Source organism: Equus przewalskii, chromosome 3, assembly GCF_037783145.1.
Source record: "Equus przewalskii isolate Varuska chromosome 3, EquPr2, whole genome shotgun sequence".
Taxonomy (NCBI): Eukaryota; Metazoa; Chordata; class Mammalia; order Perissodactyla; family Equidae; genus Equus; species Equus przewalskii.
In genome coordinates, this window is record NC_091833.1 from 109,117,399 (window position 1) to 109,138,161 (window position 20,763).

General features: G+C 41.9%; 1 pseudogene; it reads right to left on the bottom strand.

Annotated features, from left to right (window-relative positions):
- Window positions 1-874: 874 nt before the first annotated feature.
- On the bottom strand, window positions 875-1,394 carry LOC103552500 (ubiquitin-ribosomal protein eS31 fusion protein-like; annotated as a pseudogene).
- Window positions 1,395-20,763: the final 19,369 nt, after the last annotated feature.

Below are 20,763 nucleotides of genomic sequence, written 5' to 3' on the forward strand. Positions count from 1 at the left end.
GACATGACTTTTTAAAAATAATGATAATCAGGGGCCAGCCTGGTGGCGCAGTGGTCAAGTTTGCACATTCCACTTTCCCAGAGTTCACTGGTTCGGATCCAGTGTGCAGACTTACACATCACTTGGCAAGCCATGCTGTGGCAGACGTCCCACATATAAAATACAGGCAGATGGGCACGGATGTGAGCTCAGGGCTAGTCTTCCTCAGCAAAAAGAGCAGGATTGGCAGAAGATGTTTGCTCAGGGCTAATCTTCCTCAAAAGATAAGATGAAATGGAATAATGATAATCAGATATATAACTAATGATAAACAGAAATAACTACTTTTATTTGTGTCCTCCACTTTTTCTATTTTTTAAGGTGCTTGAAATATTGACATACATGATGATTTTAAGCATAAAGAACTCAGACATGTTCATGGTTCCTAGATGGAAGATAAAATAAAGAACGATTTAATGACAGATAATATCTGTCAGTGGGTGGTATATTTCTTTCCAAAAACTCAGGATCTTCATATAAATTTTAAAGATGCAGAAAATCACTATTCTGGTTCGGTGATATTGAAAATGGTCATATGTTACTCTTTGCAGCCCTACTTTTAGAGAGACAAAATGGATTTTTTTGTTGTTTATTAATCCTCTCAGAGGTGTTTTAAACTTTTCAGTATTTTAGTAATAATTACCAAGTCCTTGAACAGAATAGTAAGGATTAATGTTTAAAATAGGTACCAATCATGGACATAGATTCCACTTGAATGGCAGAATAAAGGATTCTGGAACCACAAGCCCTGGAAAGTTGGAGGAAGAGAACGAATGAGGGTATAACGTCAAGGACAAACCGTGTCCATGGTAATGAAACTCTACACCAGACTGGATTCTTTTTTTGTTGTTGTTAGTTCAAGTCTTTTATTAATCCATGTACCATTACTTGTCTTCTGGTTTGTTGAAACAATAGGTCAGACAACATTTGCCACAATAATGTCTGTCAAAATGGCTAGCCATAAAAACTCCAGCACCACATTCATCTGAAGGGCACTCCCTACGAAGGCAACTGATTTTGCCATTCTCATCCACCTTATAGTACTTCAGGACAGCCAGCTTAACCTTCTTTCTCTTATGCTTATTCTTCTTGGGAGTGGTGTAAGACTTCTTCTTTCTTTCCTTAGCACCACCACGAAGTCTCAACACAAGATGAAGAGTGGATTCCTTTTGATTGTTGTAGTCAGACAAAGCATGTCCATCTTTCATTTGCTTGCCAGCAAAGATCAGTCTTTGCTGATCAGGAGGAATTCCTTCCGTATCCTGGATCTTGGCCTTTATATTTTCTATTGTATCCTAGGGTTCAACCTCGAGAGTGATGGTCTTCCCCGTAAGGGTTTTCACGAAAATCTGCATCTTGGCAGCTATGCAACCGCAGATGGCGGATCAGAAAAGCCAGACTGGATTCTTGAATGTAGGCTCCAGTCTGAGTAAGGGGAGATCCATCAGATTGTTCAAGCACTGCCTTTTCCACTCTTGGCATCTTTGTTTGTAGTCAGTTCTTGGTAGTATAGAACATGTCTTCATATCATGTGAAATCCTTCCTCCCCCACACACAATTGGTAGACAGGAAGTAAGTTGTATGGGTCTCAGTTTATCAGAGAATGACTTTTTGACTACCTGGAGGGGCACATAATTCTAGGTGCGCAATATGTTTTTCCACTTAAAAAATCTGCAGGACCTCAGTACACTACTGAAATTTTATACTGTTAATCTCCTTCCCAGCCCTCCCCAAAGAGAGCTGTAGTCTTTCACCAGGGTATCTCTGCATTGAGGAAAAGAAAATAATCAGACCTTTGTGGACTATTGGACACTGACTGAACTGACACTGATTGCAGAGACCCAAAGCATCACTGTGATCCACCAGTCAGAGGAGGGGTTTATGGAGGTCAAGCAATGAATGTAATTTTAGCTTGGGTCCATCTCATAGTGGGCCCAGTGGGTCCCTGACACCATCCTGTGGTTATTTACCCAATTCTGAATGCATAATTGGGATAGATATACTCAGGAGCTGGCAGAATTCTTACATTGGTTCCCTGACCTATACAGTAAGGGTTATTATGGTGGGAAAGGCCAAGTGGAGGCTAGTAGAACTGCCTTTAGCTAGGAAAATAGTAAACCAAAATACTGCATTCTTGGAGGGATTGCAGAGATGAGTGCCACCATCAAGAACTTAAAGGATGGAGGGGTGGTGATTTCTATCACATCTCCGTTCAACTCACCTATCTGACCTGTGGAGAAGACGGAAGGATGTTAGAGAAGGACAGAGGATTATCATAAGCTTAACCAGGTGGTAACTCCTATTGCAGCTACTCTACTAGAAGTTGTTTCATTGCCTGAGCAAATGAACACATTCCCTAGTACCTGATATGCAGCTCTTGATCTGGCAAATGCTTTTTTTTTCCATTCCTTTCATCAAGACCTCCTAGAAGCAGTTTGCTTTAAGCCAGGATGGCCAGCAACATACCTTCACTGTCCACCTCAGGTGTATATCAGCTTACCAGCCTTATGTCGTAATTTAGTTCACAGGGATCTTGGTCACCTTTCCCTTCCACAAAATGTCACATTGGTCCTAATATTACATTGATGACATTATGCTGATTGGTCCTAGTGAACAAGAAGTAGCAATTACTCAAAAATTATAGGTAAGACATCTGCATGGGAAATAAATCTGACAGCAATTCAGAGGCCTTCTACTTCAGAGAAATTGGTAGGGGTCTAGTGACGTAGGGCTTGTCAAGATATCCCTTCTAAGGTGAAGGATAAATTGTTGCGTCTAGTCCTTCCTACAACCGAGAAAGAGGCATAATGCCTAGTGGGCCTCTTTGGATTTTTGGAGACAACATACCTCTCAATTGAGTGTGTTACTCTGGCATACTTACTGAGTCGCTTGAAAATCTGCTAGTTTTGAGTGGGGTCTAGAACAAGAAAAGGCTCTGAAATATCTCCAGTGTGCTGTGCAGGCTGTTCTGCCACTTGGGCCATGTGATCCAGCAGATCCAATGGTGCTTCAAGTGTCAGTGACAGATAGGGATGCAGTTTGGAGCCTTTGACAGGCCCCTATAGTGAATCACGGCATAGGCATTAGGATTTTGGAGCAAAGCCCTGTCGTCTTCCACAAATAACTGTTATTCTTTTGAGAAAAAGCTATTGGCCTACTACAGGGCTTTACTAGAGACTGAATACTTGACCACAGGCCACCAAGTTATCATGTGACCTGAGCTGCCAATCATGAAGTGGGTGTTATCTGACCTACTGAACCCTAAAGTTGGTACTGCATAGCAGCACTGCATTATCAAAAGGAAATGGTTTGGTTGGATGGTTAGGGACTTAGAAGAAACATGATTGGAAAATCTGTGTCAAGGAAATGTGCGGAAGAGGTATGTGGGTAGACCCCTCTGAATGAGGAAATACATAAAGATATTTGTGTCTCATCTGAATGCTTACCAAATGATGACCTCAGCAGAGAAATATTTTAATAGTTGAGTGTATAAGATGACCCATTCTGTGGATACTAGTCAGCCTCTTTTCTCAGTTACCCTTGTCATCACCCAATGGACTCGTGAACAAAGTGGTCATGGTGGCAGGGATGGAGAATATGCATGGGCTCAGCTTCATGGACTTCCACTCACCAAGGCCAACCTGGCTACTTCCACTGTCTGCCAGCAGCAGAGACCAACACCGAGTCCCCAGTATGGCACAATTCCCCAGGGTGATCACCCAGCTACCTGGTGGCAGGTTGATCACATTGGACTGATTCCATCATAGAAGGGGCAGCATTTTCTTCTTACTGGAATAGACACTTATTCTGGATGTAGATTTGCCTTCTCTGCAAACAATGCTTCTGGCAAAACCACCATTCATGGACTTACAGAATGCCTTATGCATTGGCCTCTTGTTCCACACAGCACTGCTTCTGACCAAGGAATTCACATCATAGCAAAAGAAATGCGGTAACAGGCCTATGCTCAGAATTCAGTGTTCCCCACCATCCTGAAGTAGCTTGCTTAACAGAACAATGGAATGGTCTTTTGAAGACTCAGTTGCAATGCCAGGTAGGTGGAGATATCATACAGGGTTGGAGCCAAATTTTCCAGAAGGTTGTATATGCTCTGAATTAGCATTCAGTATATGGTGATATTTCTTCCATAGCCAAGATTCATGGTTCCAGGAATCAAAGGGTGGCAATGGGAGTGTTATCACTCACTATTAACCATAGTGGCTCGCTAGCAAAATTTTTGCTTACTGTTCCCACAACCTTATGCTCAGCAGTTCCAGAGGGAGGAATGCCCCCCCTAGGAGACACAACAGTGATTTCACTAAAATGGAAGTTAAGACTGCCACTCAGCCTCTTTGGGCTCCTCGTGACTGAATCAAAAGGCAAAGAATAAAAATGTTACTGTGCTGGCTGGGATGATTGATCCTGACTACCAAGAGAAAACTGGACTGCTACTCCACAGTGGAGGTAGGGAAGAACATGGCTGGAACACAGGAAATCCCTTAGGGTGTCTCTTAGTATTATCACGCTCTTTGGTTAAGTTCAATGGAGAACTATAACAACTCAAATCAGGCAGGACTAATAATGGCCCAAACCCTCCTGAAATGAAGATTTGAGTTGCCCTACCAGGCAAAGACCAAAACTGGCTGAGGTGATTGCTGAAGGCAAAAGAAATACAGAGTGGGGCCCAGCCCAGTGGCACAGTGGTTAGGTTTGGGGTGTTCCACTTCAGTGGCCTGGGGTTCACAGGTTCGGATCCTGGGAGTGGACCTACACTACTCATCAAGTCATGCTGTGGCGGCATTCCACATACAAAGTGGAGGAAGGTGGGCGCACATGTTAGCACACAGTCACTCTTTCTCAAGCAAAAAAGAATGAGGAAGATTGACAAGAGGTGTTAGCTGAGGGCCAATTTCCTCACCAAAAAAAAGAAGAAGAAGGAAAGAAAAGAAATACAGAACGGGTAGTAGCAGAAGATATTTATAAATACCAGCTCTGATCATGTGACTGGTTACAGAAACTAGAACTGTAATTGTCGTGAGTATTTCCTCCTTATTTTGTGATGAATATGTTTGTGTGTGTGTATGTGTGCATATACAAACCTACTTGCTGAATATGTGTACTATATATATAAATTTATAAATGCTTTCTTTCCTTTCTTATTCCCTTATCATGTAACATAGGATTTATTGATTTTATATTATAGTATTTAAGTTTTTTTTTAATTTTACATGATAGTATTTGACACGTGATATCAAGGGAAGAGTAAACCTCACTCAAGGACTTTACCTCCTCTTCTGGAGAAGGGATTAGTGCATTTTGGTTGTACTCAGGATAGTTGTTTCATGTTAGACAAAATTATAACCTTGTTACTGTCTTTGTTTGGAAATAAAGTATGGTTTAAGGAGATGCATATGAGTTCCAAGTTGACACGGGGTGGGCTTGTGATGGTTAATTTTGTGCCAATTTGACTGGGCCACAGAGGGCTCAGATTATACATTATCTCCTGCTGTGTCTGTAAGGACATTTCTGAATGGGATTAGTATTTGAATGAGTAAACTAAATAAAGATGGCCCTCCCAAGTGTTTGTGGTCAGCATCTAGTCTGTTGAGGGCCTGAATAGAACAAAAGAGCAGAGGAAGGGGGAATTGGGTCTCTCTGCATGACTCCTTGAACTGGGATATTGGTATTCTCCTGTCCTCGACTGGGATTTACATCATCGACCTTCCAGTCCTATAGATTTTCCTGCATCTCCAGCTTGCAATCAGCAGGTTGTGGGACTTCTCAACATCTATAATCATGTGAACCAAATCTTTATAATAAATTTTATATGTATATATCAAAACATCCTATCAATTCTGTTTCCATGGAGAACCTTGATGAATATGATGTACAATATTTTTTTCCACCTAGAAATTTGCAGATGCAATTCTAACAAAAGACACCTTGGCATTCAGTGCTCCAGAAGCTCTAAAATTTATCTCTTATACCACCAATTTTCTGTAATCTCAGTTATGTTTTTAACTGCTTCTTAACGCTAAGTGTAATTCTGCTGTAGAACTTTTAGTTTCCTAGAAATTTTTCCTTATCTTATCCAGACCCTTTTACATGTCATTCTATTGATCTTTCTTTATGACATTTATTCTATTTTTAAGAGGCTATTATTTCTTGCTTCTCACCTAAGGATGCCAAATAATTTCCTAAAAAAGGAAAATCCATTTTCTGCAGCAGGTCTTTGTCAAGGATTTGCTCTTCCCCAGAGTTTTCACGATAATCTTAGATAATCGTTGTTCAAAGTTCCTGCACTGTGATTGTTGCCATTGTTAGAGCTCATAGTATTCATATTTTGTGGACCTTTTCATCCTTTAGTAAAAGATATATGTAAGCCAAGTGTTTGCCAGAAGACCTCAAGGATGAATGTTCCTTGACCCTACTTCCTTCTGGTCAATTTCTCTTTTCCAAGGTATAACTACCCACCAACTGAATGTTCACAACTCAAAGATATGTTCCACATTCTAGCAAGCTTTATTAACTCTAGTAGATTGAAATAAAATTGTATCCAATTTATCTCTGTTTTTCTGATGGCATGAAGAGTTGTTGAATATGAAAATAACCATGAGTCCTCAATAGGTATTGCTACCAGGGTCTTCCTATATTTCTCTCCCCAACCAAAGGTACAGAGACTATATTTTCCCACTTCAAGGTGCTGTGCATTACTGCCATTAAGGCCCTCCTCCTGCCCTGCAGGCCCTGTCCAATTGTCTTTCGAGAATGGTCATATATGAAGTATTAAAATAGATAACGGGAGGCAAGAGAGACCAGAACTCGGCTGATGAAATGGAAGAGCCACAGAGGATAAGAACGGCTACAAAGGACAGACAGGAGGTGGCAAGCTGACTGCCCACAGGAGGAATCTGACTCAGACATGTTTGAAATAGCACCATTTTTAAAATAAAATTGATGCAATATTTAAAAATAAATAAATAAGATCATACAAATAAAATCAAATTTCTAGCTTCCCTTGAACTATGGAAAGATTTGGCAAATCTAAGTCTATGTTCTTGCAAGACAGCAATTTGCTGTCTTTACATAAGGCATGTCTCCGGTTTGCCTGAGTCTCCTCCCTGGTCAATCTATTCATTTTTGTTACCTTACGTGTTTGAATTTTCAACCCCTGGTATAAACTTGAGTGTCCCATTGTATTAGTTTCCTAGGTCTGTCGTAACAAATTACCACAAACTTGTGGCTTAAAGCAACAGACGTTTATTCTCTTACAGTTGTGGAGATCAGAAGTCCAAAATCAAGATGTCATCAGGGCCATGCTTCCTCTGAGGGCTCTCAAGGAGAAACCTTCCTTGCCTCTCCAGCTTCAAGTGGCTCCTCGCCTTCTTGCCTTGAGTCCACATCACTCCAATCTCTGTCTCAGTCTTCACATGGCCATCCTTTCTCTCTGTTTCTTTTTCTGTCCCTCATAAGGACACTCTAATTGGATTGAGAACTTACCTGAATCCAGTATCATCTCATCTCAATCCTTACCTTAATTATACCTACAGAGACCCTATTTCCAAATAAGGTTCTATTTTGAGGTTCTGGGTGGACATGAATTTTCACCAGAGACCCATTCAAAGTTACGCAATCCTGAGGATACGTATCAAAAGAAGGATGATGGTCCTTCTGGCCTCTTTCCTATGGAAGAACATCCCGAAACACTCCCGAGCCAATGGAACATACTCTCCTCTCCAGTTTCACTGACCTTTTAAAGCTGGCAGAAAAATCCTCCTAGATTCAGTCTCTAGTTGATTGTCAGTCCAAGTTTATGGCTGTGTTTTGAGTTTACGTCTTCTTGTAAGCCTTCATAGGTATTTTACTGCACATCACAGAGAAGCTGTACCAGGGGCAGTCAGCAGACACCATTTTAAACCGGCAGTCAGTGAATCAACTTTGTAAGCTGCAGTTTAGAAAATAGGGAAAAGATGAAGCTTTTTTTTCCTTCCAAGTACATTCCTTATTTCTTCTCCACTCCTCTGCCCCCAGCTCCTCTCCCCAAATGCCGTCCATCACACTGGTGATGTTACAGTAATATGGGGATAGAGTTGCCTTGTGAGTATAGAGCAAAAGATTAGGTGAGACTGAATGAGAAATCACAACACAGCTGCTGAGATCTTCAAATTCTGAGCTCTGAAGCTTTCCTTTGTTAATGCTGATTAAATAATGAAAACAATTCCAGCTTAGGAAAGTGTTAGTAATCAGCTCCACACAATAGCTATTGTCACTGATTTGTATATTTAATGAAAAAACTAATTACTGCATATTCATTATTTTATTATGGTCAATATACCATACCAAATGTGGAAGAACGAAAGTCTTTAAGAATGAGAAAGGTGTCTTACTCCTGGGAAGACTGAAGAAAAAAATCATAGAAGAAAGAACAAACAGCTTAAAATTTCCAAAGCTCAGCTCTGCAAACTGAGGCCTAGAGTGGCAAAAGGACTTTCTTTGCCTCGTCCAGCTCTTGGCAATGAAAGTAGAACTGTAACCCAGGTTGCCTGCCTTCCAGGTCACTTTTCTCTGCAGAAATCACACATTTAAGCCATTTTAAGCAAGTTAAGAAAGTATCATTTTCTATACTAATTCCATTCATTCACATGACACTTTGCAGTTTCCAAGTTCTTTTATAAAGGACATTATATCCTATGACTCCCACAAAAATCCTCTGATATGAAAACAGTAGATATTACTATTCCAATTTATAGGTAATAAAATGGAAAATCAAACTTCTAACTTGACGCATTCATTCACTGAACACCACTCACCTATCCTACACTAGGACCCCAAAGGCAAAGATGGTTCAGAACTCTAAGAGTTGCGCAATCTGGAAAAGGAGGTAGAATTGACTGGATAATACTGATAACAGGCATAGTAGAGGGTGATCTAAGGTGCTAAGGAAGTGGAGAAGAAGCAGGTGATGAGAAAGCAGAAGTTAGAAGATTTATGTTTGAACTGAAGCTAAGAGTAAATGTTCACCAGGTGGATAAGACAAGAAATGACATTCCAACTGAAAGGAGGGAATTCGCTGGGGCAGAAGACACAGGTAGACAACATGGCACAAACTTTCAGCACGGCTTCTGGGAAGGGCAAGCATTAGGAAAGACATCCACAGAGAGATGGAGATTGAAAGCCCTTTTTATTATACTAGGGCTAAGAGTTTGAACTTAATCCATCAGACAAACAGGCTGGTGAAGGTTTTTGAAACAAGTAGGTGCCGTGATCAGACTTGTATTTTAGAAAAATAAGTCTGTAAGGTAATGCCTTCGAATCCAAATACTTCCAAGGTTCAGGCAGGTAACAAAAAAGAAGAGTATAAAACAATCGCAAGGAGGAGAAATTATGACATACTGAAGAGAAATCTGATGCCCAAGCTAAAATGAATGACCATTATTCAGCTTCAGCAGCTGTTGCTCAATGTGGACCAATGCGGTCAGATCTTTCAAATTTTCAAGAGGAACTGGAAATGTGTATTTTTATGTAAAATCATCTTATTTTTCAATTTTGACGTCTTAATCCAAAAAGCTTTTTGGACTAAAAAGAAAAATGAAATACATCGATAGGCTGCTTTTACTCAACAAGTCATCATTTTGTTCCTTGACCTGTGTACAGAGTGAGTGTCTGGAGACAAGGAGAACAGTTAGGAAACTATTTCAAAAGAACAAACCTGAGGCAGTGACAGTGAGGGAGGAAAAGAAGCGACATGGCTGACTGTCAGAATGTAGAATCTAGAAGAAATCTGTCATGTGGTCGGTGAAGCAGTCTGTCCAGCTGTTTGGACTCCAGTCTGTGATTTAGTCCATGGTGTCATCATTGTGATTGCAGATGTAGGTTTTACTTTTTTGTTCTTGTTGTTAACAAATAAAGGAATATCAAAGAGTGGGTTCTGAAAAACAAGCCTCCAATGCCATCCAAATTCAACTTCCCCTGAACCCTCCAAGTTCAAAATGGTGCACAGCGGCTCCAGATTGGATTCAGAGCCCAATTGAGAAGAAAGGCCAGTGTTCTCTTTTTTCTTTGCTTCAGCCTCTGAGGTATTCAGTTAATGTTCTCTGCCATAAAAAAAGAAATGGTTGGTCTCCTTTCGCTAACTACACTGTCTCTCTGATTTAAGTACTTTTCACCTATGAATGTCCTTGGTTACTCCTGAACTATATTCTGTCCTATAAAAGGCACTAAATTAAAAACTGCTTTGGCTCTATGTTTTAGTGAAGTGATTTTGAAAAGAGCTATAAGATTACTCCTTCCTTCAGAAAGCTGGTGAAGTTGACCTTAAATGTCACCTCCTTTTTGCAACTTACCCTAAAGACCCACCCCTTTAAGACTCAGCTCAGACCATCTCTTCCCCATGAAGCATTTTCTCACCACATCAGCACCCCCCTGCAACCCCAGTTTGGATCAGTGGGCCTCGACTGTGTAAATCATCATTATCTGCCACCATCTAACTCATTTCCACTCTTGAAAACTTATATGCCATGCTTCATGTAACAGCCAGAGCAATCTTTTTAAAATATGTCAGATCATATCAATGCCCAACTTAAATTCTCCACTGGCTTTCCTTTACGGTTAGAATAAAATCTAAACTCCTTAAAATTATTTACAAAACTCTGGATTATCATTCTCTCTACAGCTTCTGGCACTCTTCTCTTTTCTGACTACATTCCAGTTATACTGGCCTTCTGTGGGACCCTCACATACCACCACAGGGCCTTTGCATTTACTGTTCCTTCCACTTACAATACTTTCCTCAGGTTTTTCACATAGCTGGACCTTTCTCATCCTCCTGGTCTTAGGTTAAATGCCATATCCCTGGAAAGGCCGTTAATCCCTGATCATCTAAATTCTCCCTTTCTCAGGTTATTCTCTTTCAGCATCTGAGTTACTTACTTCATAGTTATGGCAGCTACAACAACCTCCTTGCAGACCTCTGAATGCCGGAGTACAATTGTCAGGGTCTTGGCTGTTGCTCTCTGAAATCCACATACTCATGCTCTGAGGCCACACTTTCCATGGGGTGCTCCCAGTCAATGGCTGAACAGGGCAGGGACACCAAGGCAGTCTGTTCCTGGAAGACATGAAAATCTTCTGACCAAAGACTTTGGCTTGGGGACCCAACATCAGCTTTGTTTAAACTTTCTTAGACTGCATAGCAGTCTGAGACTTTTCCTATCCAATCTTCCATCCTTCCTTCCTTCCCTCTCTCTTCCATGGAGTCAGGCCAGCATTGTACCCTGATGGATCCGCTAGTCCCCTCCATCACCCTCCCTGTGGTCCCTCATAAGCCTATGCCTTACTTCTTCTTCTCCCAGAACTCAAACGAATATAATAATACTTAAGCAATTCTTTGTCTATTTTTATTTAATTATTAGCTAGTTTCCCCAATAAAACATTATCTCCTTGAAATGAAGACTCTTGTTAGACTGTCTACAGCACTACCACCATTCTGGCATGGAGTAGGTGGCTATCAATATCTGCCCAATTTTGTGCATTGGTCTATCAACATATCGACATATTATATTGAAACTATCTACGTGCGCACCTTTATCTCTCACTAGACTGTAGAATTTCATGAGAACATTCTATTTATGAAGCTTGGTCTCAGCATATAGCCCAGAGTCTAAGGCACAGTAGCAGCTCAATCAATGTTTGTTGAACTTAGACAACATTTCCTCCTTCCTTACTCACTTCCTTCTACCTAATTCTCCCCACACATTCCAGGCGATACACGTTGAATCCTTATCTGTCTTCTATAATGCAGTCTACTTCACCCCAAGCAGTTCCTACTCCTGTGTCCTATAGCTCTGTGAATATCCCCACCATACTCCCAGTTTTGCATGAATTCTCCTCCTTCACTGGTCTTCTAACTCCCCTCAGCATCTCAGGCTATCCAAACAATAACCAAGTCCCATCATTTTCACCTCCCAAATATCCACTCATTTAATGAAATTTTCTCCATTTCTACTGCAACCACCTGAGTCTATGCCACTATCACCTCTTCCTTTGTCCAGTACAAAACACCCCCTTAATAGTTCCTTTTCTTCCACATTTGCATCCCTCCCATACATCCCCTATCCAACAGCAAGAACATTCTTTCTAAAAGGCAAAACTGATCAGGTCACACCCTGCTTAAAGCCTTTCAAGTCTCAATAGTCTGTTGAAGAGACCTCTTAGACCATGCTGTCCAGATTCATCCACCTCTGCCTAGCCTTCTCACTACACCTCACTAGATTTTCCAGCCACACAGAACAGTTTGCTGTGCCCCAAATCTGTCTCCCTCTTTCTTGGAGAACTGTCTTCCTCTGATTCACCCCCACCTCCATCATGCTAATTTCTGTTGATATCACTTCTTCCAAGAAGTCTTCTTCAGACAGGCCCAGTCTGGATAAGGCGATTTTCCTGAATTCCTATGTTGTACTCCCATCATGGTACTTTTCTTAGTCAATCTGGGCTACTATAACAAAAATAACATAATCTGTGTAACTTAAAAAACAAACACTTATTTCTCACAGTTCTAGAGCTTAGAATGTCCAAGATCAAGGTGCGGCAGATTTGGTGTCTGGTGAGAGCCTGTTTCCTGGTTCACAGACAATGGTCTTCTCACTGTGTCTTCATATGACAGAGAGAGAGAGCCAGAGAGCTCTCTGGGGTCTTTTTCATAAAGGCATTAATCCCATTTTTGAGAGCTCCACTCTCATGACCTAATCACCTCCCAAAGGCCTCACCTCCAAATGCCATCACATTGGAGGTTAGGATTTCAACAGATGAATTTGGGAGGGGACACAAACATTCTGTCCATAGTAGTACTTACTATAATGCTTGTCTGTGCCTTAACTAAACTATGTGACCCAAGTTTCTAAGCCAGGTTTAGAAATTCAACCTAGTTACCATTCCATCAAATCCTTTAAAGATTCCCTCATTACCTCCAGGTATGAGCATGACCAGCTACCTCTCTAGCGTCATCTCTCTCCGCCCCATCAAAGCTCTTACCATGTCCAGCTATAGATAGAGCCTCACCTGTGACACTAGATCACAATCTAGGACATATTACTTGTTTTGCCTGGACTGCCTTTCCTCATCTTCCTTCTGGTCAATTAGTCCCCATCCTTCAATATCCATCTTGAGTATTCTCTCTTCCATGAAGCCTTTATGATACTCTATCCTCTAGGTAGATTTGACAGACCATCTCCTCTACCATGGTCCCATGTTATTTGTACATATTTCTATTACTTACTTCATGACATTTCTTGGTTTGTAATTCTAATTCTGCGTCTTCCACTGAACTACAAACTTTTCAAGGGTAGTGACAAGACCTTATTCCCTTTTGTGTCCCAGTGCCTGCTACATACAGACAAGACAAGGGGTTCATATTTATTGAAAGAACAAATGAATGAACTAAACAACTCCATCCATTCTTCAGGGCTCTATAATTTTCACCTCTCTGGTAATTCTGTATCCTCTAAGCTGCAATAGATCTGTTTGCCTTATTTTCAGCGCAGTATACATACATAGCTATACAACCTTTCTTAATAGATTCTAGTTTCTAAAGAGCAGGGACAAAGCCTTACAGTCCCTTTATCTCTACCTCCATACATTGCACATAGAAGAGTTCAATAAGCTTTTGCTTATTTATTGCTATTGCTCGATATAATATTCCTTTTTGATTCAGTAACACTGAAAAAATTAAAAAAGAAAATCTCAGAAATCAAACAACTAAAATCACGCAATGTTCTTTTCTAAAAATAACACGTCCCCAGAACACTCAAGGAAGAAGCCGTATGTTTTCTCCTCTCCCATTAATAAGAGAAAGATGCGTCTTCCTCCTTTTTCACTTTGTCTGCGTCATGTCTGCGTTGCCTAGAGATTTGTGACTGTTGTTTCAAGAAAGATCAAATGACAACAGGAGATGGATGGTCTTCTTGATTAAAAAGTGGCACTCAGATATATCAGCTTCCTCAGATTCAAGGAGGAGAGGGTTATTTCACAGCTAGTGCCTACTTCAGAGGCATGAGTCCCTGGGAACAGCTGAGGCTCACCATCCCCCATCCAGCTTTGCTCGCACAGGACCTTTAATGCATAGGCATGTAGAGCAGAATCACAGCCTTGATAAAGGGCTTATAATTTGCCATTGATTGACTCAGGATCGTATTTTGAGAAACAGTTGAACAATTGGCATGGCAGAATCAGACCAACCTGCATTCAAATCCAAGCTCTAGCAGTTACTAACTGTGCGACCTTGGGAAAGTTACTTAGCCTCCCTAAGCTTTAATTCCATCGCTGGAGAATGGGGGCGCTAACAGCATATCTAATGAGGTTGCTTGCTGATATGATTGAATGAGATAACACAAAGTGTTTAGCATTGCCTGTTCATTAGTGGTCATTAATGGCAGTCATTACCATTTAGTAGTCAGAGCTACATCTGTCATAATAACTACTGATTGTTGAACACTTACTCTGTGCTATATACAGTGATAGTTGTTTTTACATTGACTTTTATTTTTTTCCTTATAAATCTCATAGAAGCTGTCTAAGCAGGTATTGTCCTCATTTGACATTTGGAGAAACTAGATTTCTGAGACGATAAGTAACTTCTCCAATATCACACACTTATTGAGGTAGTCTTTGTAGCAGAATGAGATGCCCCCTTTTCTAGAATCTCATGCCTCTATTTTCTATCCTAAAAGGGGTGAGAGGTGGTCAGGACCCTGAATCCCATCTAATCCATGCAACTTCAAGAAGGATTTGTGACACACAGGCAAACTAGCCCAATTGATTCTCATTAATACTACTAATTTAGGCTTTAGCCCCACATTTCTCCCATACTAGACCCACATTTGAGCTTCAATGGCTTCTTTAATCAATTTAGCTCGAGAGCATTGGTGTTCAGATCTTCCCACTCCAAGGAAGGAAGAAGAATAAAGCAGAAAATCCTCCACTGACCATCACCACCAACCTAGAAGACAACTGGCCTCAGCCATCCTCTCCATACCTCTTTTCCCATGGGCAACATCCTGCCCATAGGCTTTCAAAGACAAAATAGGAAAGACTCCTAGGCCCTGTCTTGTCCCCACTGGGTTCATAGATAAAGAGTGAACCATTAGCCCCTCCCTGCTCAAAAAAATCTAAGCCTTCCTTTTTCCTTTTCACTAAATATTCCCATCCACCTAGCACTGTGGGTTTTTTGTGTTTGTCATTCAATCCTTAGTCCATAAGATCATCTTTTTCCTTGGGCAGTCATTGTGGGAGATAGAAATAGGTCTTAACCTCCCTCTAGAGGTTGCGATAGTGTGACCAACATACAGGACCCTTGCCTTGACTTTATACAGCTGCAGGTGAAGTGGCCAGGGGCAATGATGCCAAGAGCCCTAAAAGAATGGATTCATACTGGCATACTCTCCCCTAGAAAAGTAAACCAGGCCAAACTGGAATCCTAACAACTCTCTTGAAGTGAGCAGATACAGAGACAATTGTTCTCTCCAAGGAGAAGACAGGTGACTTTGGCCCTGGAGCCGGCTGAGCCTCTACAGAAAGATGGGCGGCAACAGATGGGCCAGCCAGCTAACCCCCAGGTTGTGAGCTCTGAGTCCTACCCAGCCTCCAGAGACAGCAAAGGAGAGAGAGAAGTGCTCCTTTCTGGCACCAAACACTGACCAGTGAGAGGCACCCAAGGTGATAGTCTGCCCAGTGCCAAACCCTGGAAGAAGACAGAGGCTGCCTGCCAAGACAAACAAAAAACCAGTCATAGCATAAAGCAGGCTGGTGTCTGGAGAATTACTGGCTGAATTTCCTACCCTTGTGCCCAGCCCATGCGTGGGAAATATTTGGTACTTGGTAAATACATTTTGAGATAATGAGTACACATCTAACAGCTGTCTAGGGTCTGCCAAATTAAGGGCTACTTCCTCTATCTAATATAGGGCACGTTTGTCGTGGATAGAATTGTGTCCTCCAAAAGAGACGCATTCCATCTTAACTCCCAGTCCCTGTAAATGTGACCTGATTTAGAAGTAGGGTCTTTGTAGGTGTAATCAAGTTAAGAGAAGCTCACACTGGACTGAGGTGGGCCTTAATGCAATGACAGGTGTCACTGTAAGAGGAAATTTAGACGCAAACACACACAGACGCAGAGGAGAACATCATGTGACAACAAAGGCAAAGATTGGAGTGATGTGTCTAAAAGCCAAGGGACACCAAGGATTGCTGGCAATCACTAGAAGCTGGGAGAGAGGCATGGAAGGATCCTTCTCTAGAGTCTTCATGGGGAGCATGGCCCTGCTGACACCTTGACTTCAGACTTCCAGTTTCCATCACTGTGAGAGAATACATTCCTAAGTCATCCCATTTGTGGTAATTTGATATGGCAGCCTTAGCAAACTAATACAGCACTTTACTCTTTTTTCAGCACAGTGAAATAAAAATTTGGGGACACCCACAGAGAGGGTTTTACACCCCTTATTCCCTTTGGGAAAAGCCAAACAATACTCAGTTATTATTTGCACTGCTCCTAGTTCTCTGCCTGAAGATAAGGCCTTTCAATCAAGCAAATAGTTCTGGTCCTCAGAATTCAGAGACATGCCATGGAGAGGTTGCTGGCAACTTCAGCTAAAGCTCTGTAGGCCCCACAGGGCTTCCTGAGCCTGGTAATAGGTGAGAGCGAGAAAGATCAGAAATTATGGACGCACCTCAATGTCCTCATGTGGGACACTGAACAGGAGCTTCCTCTCTAATCTTTCTATAACAGTATATTTTGAAAAAGCAGGCATATTTCCCAACAATACAGGGCATTTCAGACATCACATGTTCTCTTTCCTCATAGCAGAAATAGCTTAACCTCTTCTTAAGGACAATAAACAATCGTCATGGTCTGTTAATCTCATCTGCTTCCCAAAAGAAGGGAAGTGACATGGAAGTGACAGAGGGTCTCTACGCCCTCCCTCTCCCAAAAAAAGTCATCAGTCTCAGAGTGCTCCCTTCCAAGGACCCTGTCCCACCAGACTGAGAGATTCACACAAGAGGAACAGGGTTTTTTGTCTTTAAATCCATGATACTCAGCACCAGGTGGGCATCTCTGAAAAAGTCTGGGGGTGGGAGGATGGAGATAGAAATGGTCTTCCCAGTTGGCAGAATCTGAAACCTCAAAGATCTCCTGCTCCATCCTCTTCCTACTAGAGTCTATTAGGACATGAGGAGAACTTTTTGTCTGAATTTTATCAGTTACTAATTCAGGATTAAATCCTCCATAAAACCCCATTCAAACAATTACTGGGCTTCAATCAAGCCAGCTGAGCAGCCCAACACCACATGTTTAAAAATTCTTTCCATTTAAGGGGACAAGGTAAGGTGAACACACAGCCTTGTTCAAACCTACCTAGCTCCAGGAGAGTTGCTGCTAGTCAGCCTGACTCCTTCAATCTCTTCTGTCAGCTTTGACCTTGGGTCTCTGTATTTGCTGACTCTCTAGACAGCTTGATATGTTTTCCTCCCAACAGGACTCCTGGAAAGCCCCCACTTGGCCCAAGCCCCAAAATTCCCTCTGATCCGCTCTCTCGGCATTCATCCTGCTGAGTATGACAGCTGCTGAGTTCGATGGCTGGCCCCTCCCATCCTGATTCTGGAAACTGGAGTCTCTACTTTGACTGCAGAGAGCAGCTCCTCTTAACCCATGGGTTCTCCAGAGGTCCTCCTTAGATGAAATCTTTGACCAGCCATGCAAGCAGTGAAGCTCAGGGAACTGTTCAGAAGCAAGGTGTCCTTTCATCGCACCATTTAAGTTTTCAAGGGAATATGAGCCTTTAAAAGAACTGACAGGGGCAGACTCTAGAGAAATGTTTTATATTATCATGGCTAAACTTGGTGATGGTTAGAAGAGAGAATTAGAATGAAAAGAGAGAAAAGAGAAAAAATGGGTAATAACAGCTGCTTTTGCAAATGAGCCTTGAGAAAGAGCTAGGAACTGCATTTCTATCTAATGGGGAGAGAGAAATTCAGACACCAGTAGGAAGAGGGGCGTGTCCAAATATCCTGAAGTACTCTCATGAAAAGTTCATACAGATCTCCTTACAGACACACACACACACATACACACATACACACTCGGCTTTTCCTAGCTCAAGCATCCAGGTTATTTGGATCTCTGGGGTCTAGAAGATGGGAGTCAGTCTAATGACTTGGAAAGGAGGCAGAGCTGAAGTTAATGGTAGGAACACAGCTGGAGCATATGCAGATAGAACTGGTGAAGACAGTTTGTGAGGGCAAGTGAGAGGATGACCAGAGTTCACCAACAGTGTACATCATCTTATTACCATGATGATGGTGTCAAGGTCCCAGAGGATCCTAGGGCAGGCTATTCTTGAACCTAATTCATTCCACCTGCAAAATGGGTTGATAATGACAAATTTCCTATCTACTGAGAGGACACTTGTCAGGATTACGTGAGACAATGGTTGTTAACAAGCTTTGAAAAGTACCAATTCCAAACAAGTAGAAAGGGTTATCATATTCTCATGACAAATTTCCCCTCACCTATTGAAGGCACAAAGTTTGGTTATGGAAGGAAATGGGGGATTGAAAATTTGAGGCGAGAGTTGGCTTAACCAACATGCTTGCAGAGTGAATTATGTCCCAAACAGGTAACCTTGTCATACAATTTCATGCAAAATTGTATTTCGTGACATCAGGTGAAATTTCCTTTGAATATTGTGTCTATAAGCAAGAATAGGTTACAGTAAAAGCTGAATCACAATGGGGTCAGGTGAAGAACCCTCAATGGGGAATCAGGAGAATTGGATTCTCATACAAGGTGTGGCAAAGCATGGGCCTGTGTCATCACTGTCACTGTGCCTATTTGCTCACTTAGGAAATGGAAGTGTCATATCTTAGTCTTTTCCACTTGTAATATTTTGTGTGTGCATATTTGTGCATGTGTGTTGTAATGCTTATGGGAAAAGTAGGGCCTAACTAGTACTAAGCCCTGGATTTTGCTTTACTCTTTCCCAACAGCAACACATTTTCATGAAATTCTTAGAGTGTGTTGTCTTCTCTTTTTAGTTCACAAGAGCAGATTCAAGCCAAATAAAGACCAAGTCTATGTGCATGCCTTCATTCCCATTCTCATGTATTTACTGAACACACATTGATCAATTATCCCTCTGACTTTATCCAGACCTACTGACATCTCAACTGTACATTCTCTGGCCAACCAGGAGAGAGTGTACACCTGAGTTCCAGGGTCTTGCACTGCAGAGGGGAAAGTGTGGGCCTCCATTTGGTTTCCAGCAACCCCCAAATGGCTAATGAGAGACTAATGCTGGGAGCTGTAAGTCTAGTCCTGTGTTCGGGTGGGGTAGTGTGTTGGCCACATGGAGGAAAGGCTATGAAAACTTGGAAGTCACTAAGAAAGCATTTAGGTTTAGGCTATTTAGCTGCTCAAGAAAAAGCCCATAGTGAATTGGGAAATGGGTTCAAATAGATATGATGGGACTATTCAAAACTCCTTTAGACCCAAAACTTTCTTATTTCTCTCCAGAAAATTTTTACAGTCAGTTTCTACAGCAAAGGCAGCTGGAAACAAGATAAATCATAGGGGCCTATGTGTGTGTCTGTGTGTGTGTGTGTGTGTGTGTGTGCAAGGTTCTGCCTTATGCCAGTGCAATGCCTTAGAAAAGATTAATTTTCCTTCCACAACATATGCTCTGACACTCCTTCAGCTCCCTAATCTCTGCAGCTCTGAGGTACACTCAAAGGGACGTGAAGCCAGAGACATCATCCTGATTCCCCAGGGCTAAGAAGCTTATTCTTTGCCCCATGCTCCATCAGTATGGGCTGTGTAAACTTTGGCCAGTTAATTGCTCTTCCTGGGCCTCAGTTTCTCAATTTGTAAAACAAAGATGGTAAATGCACCTGTCTACAGGAGCGAAATGAGAATTCAATAAGATACTTCACGTAAATCATTTAGTACAAATGGCTGAGTTTTAAAAACGGCAAAACAATGTTATGCCAGCAAGACGTAGAATCACCATTATTATTGTCATTGCTGTTAATACTTCATCGCTTTTTACACGCCCACTTCAAGACCACATCCTACCAAACTGCAATTGTATATTTACTTGCCAGACTCTCCCACTAAATGGAGAACTCCATGTAGGCAAGGACTGGGCCTGTCTCATTCATCACTCTATCCCCAGTCCTCTGCAAAGCGCCTGGCTTACAACGGGTGCTTGGCACATGTCCTACTGGATGAATGAAGGGTTTGAAGTTGTGATTCTCAAGCCGGCTGTCCATCAGAGTCACCTGGACAGCTTTAAAAATCTTGATCTCCAGTCACAGCTCCAGAAATTCTGATTTAATTGATCAAGATTGAGGCCCTGACATGAATGATTTTTAAAAGCTCCCGGGGACTCTGGTAGGCAGTAGGAGTTGAGGACCACTGCAGAGTCTCAAAGACCAGCAAGGCCAGTGATTTCTGAACTTCTTCTCTTCTAGTAAAAACGCTTTTTTGCACAACAAAATCTTAGGTTGAAACCTCTTGCTTAAAAGAATGAAGCAGAGTCCCCGTGGTGGAGGTGGGGAAGACAGGGCCCTGAGGCTCTCCCTCCAGCCACATGGCTCCAAGGTGCTTCACAAAGCCCACGAGCCCTTTGGGGCACAACTTGCTGGGTGAGAAGTGTCCTGTCCTGAACACTAAGC